The sequence below is a fragment of the Exserohilum turcica genome (assembly GCF_000359705.1).
Source record: "Exserohilum turcica Et28A unplaced genomic scaffold SETTUscaffold_57, whole genome shotgun sequence".
NCBI classification, from domain to species: Eukaryota; Fungi; Ascomycota; class Dothideomycetes; order Pleosporales; family Pleosporaceae; genus Exserohilum; species Exserohilum turcicum.
The window spans coordinates 1-2,416 of record NW_007360274.1 but is presented as its reverse complement, the minus strand read 5'-3'; positions in this window follow the sequence as shown (position 1 = coordinate 2,416).

Below are 2,416 nucleotides of genomic sequence, written 5' to 3'. Positions count from 1 at the left end.
CTTGGACGTGATCTCGAACAAACAGCTGCGATATTGTTTAGAAGCCGTCACGGCTGGGACGAGACTTTTGATATAATGTAACGACGCAGGCAAGACGACTCGGATCAGTATCGGCGGGAAGAGTCACTCAGAGGCACTATGGGAGTGCGTGGTGGACAGCAACCAGGCCTTGATTCAAGTCGACACCTATAGGTCTTGTACGAAAGGATATCAAAAGTCTACAGAGCTAGCTACAGGGAGTGTCTCAATATATACCTATCCTAGTCGGGTCCGAATTCGGATCCGACCTCGGGCGAATGGCTGATGAAGGGCGGCAGGTACTTCCTCCGATCTGGCTCTGGGATTGGCTCAATACTTGGCGAAGTTGTAACATCGTTACAACTAAGTCTAAAGAGCAAACTATTGTACGATATATTCTTAACCTAGACTCGCGAGGATTTGCCCCCCATCTATGTGAAGTAGCAGATATAGCGGAGAAACTACTACGCGAACGAGATAGCGAGCCTTTAGGCAAATGCTAGGCAGAGTGGTTTATTACTTGTATAGACGAGCTTAGAATAGCCTTTAGTTAAGTAAAGGATTGTTAGAGAACTTAATAAGAGGATTTAGAGATTATTAATGCGTGGTTCAAGCTCGTACGAGAGATAGTTAAGAAGTATAGAGTTTATTTAAACAACATCTATAACTTTGATAAAACTAGCTTTTAGATAGGCGTAATTGGCTCAATAAAGGTAGTCACAGGCGCAGAGCGTCGTACAAGGCCTACTCTCACGCAGCTAGGCAATCGCGAGTGGGTTACAGTCATCTAGAGCATCTGCGCTGCAGGATATGCTACCCCGCTATTTATTATCTACAAGGGACGCGTCTACATCTCTGCATAGTACAAAGAAGCGGATATACTATACAACTAGAAGCTTTTAGTATTAGAGAACAGCTAGACGAACAATAAGCTTAGTTTTGCGTAGTTAAAGCACTTTAACAAGCATACAAAGACGCGTTAGGTGGGGTTATACAGGCTACTTATCCTTAACGGCCATAAGAGCCACCTTAACTAAGAATTTAAGGATTACTGCCTTGTACGAAAGATCCTTACCCTCTATATACCTACTTATTTATCGCATATACTTTAGCTACTTAACGTTGTCTGCTTTTTACCTCTTAAGTAGAAGTACTCTTAACGCGTACAAGACTTAGCACGCTACTATGTCTAGCATATTAATAAAGAGCGCTTCCTTCTAGCCTTTTAAGACACGTTTTTTAACGTGTTTACGTCTAATAACTATAAAAAAGCCTTTAAGGTAGTAGGGCTAGTCTCTATTAACGCGTAGAGAGTTATTAATTGCTTTAATATACGCCTTTATACTCTACTATAAGAAGCTTAGCTAGAAATACCCTAGACGTTAAGAACACTAAGTAATTCGCATAGATTTAGGTTATAATTAAAGCTTATAAGAGAGTCTTTTGTACGATGACTAACTACTATATAAGAAGGCTTTTTAAAGCTTATTAAAGGGGCTAAGGAGATGCTATATAAGAATGTGCTTATAAAGGCCCGCGTAAGAGAGCTTAAAGAGCAATTAGCAGTAGTAATAAAGCGCTAAGGGCGCAAAAGAAAGCGAATTTAGACAGGTGGGACACTAGACTTTGGTGCAGGGGCATCGCAGGTAGCTAAAAGTAGTTCTGCTAGTCGTACGACATTAAAGAAGGCACGTAGTGAGGGTAGTCAAGAAAGGGCCCTACTAGGTCAACAGCACTATAGAACCTGTAGGAGGACAGGCTATAACTCTTGTACGTGCTAGAAAGATGTAGAAGAAGATTCTCTTTTAGATATAAGTAAGTTATATAAAGCGTCTATAGCTAGTGTAGAGTAATTTAAGTTTTTGTACATGAAGTTCGTGATGCCAAGAAAAAGTGGCACACTTAGTGATGTGGCCCGCTTGGTGATAGAATACGTTAATTATCTTTTAGACATAAATAAGAATCTGCTTAATCTAAGCTTAGATCTTAAGTTAAGAAAGGTCTCTCTAGCAATTCTGCTAGACTCTAACTGCCTCAGCCCACACACACACCAACTTTCGAAAATCTCAGAAAGCTCTCAAAATCTCGCATCTAAGGCAACCGCCTACTGCGATTCTTTTGCAACTACTCTGACGTTCTAGATCCCTCGCGCTGTCGAGATATCTAGAGTTGAAAGAGAAAGTGCGCTGATTATACGTGTCCTATACACGCCTATCACACTCAAAACAAAAACACACGCTCACACACCAACGTCAAGTTTTCTAGAATAGGTGTAATTTTCGTTAAATATATACAAATCCCTTACAAGAAACTAATTATAGCAAGTTTTAAGACGTGCAGCGTGCGCGCTGTGGAGCTATAAGCTATAAGAGCAGATAGTTGAGACACGTCTTACACT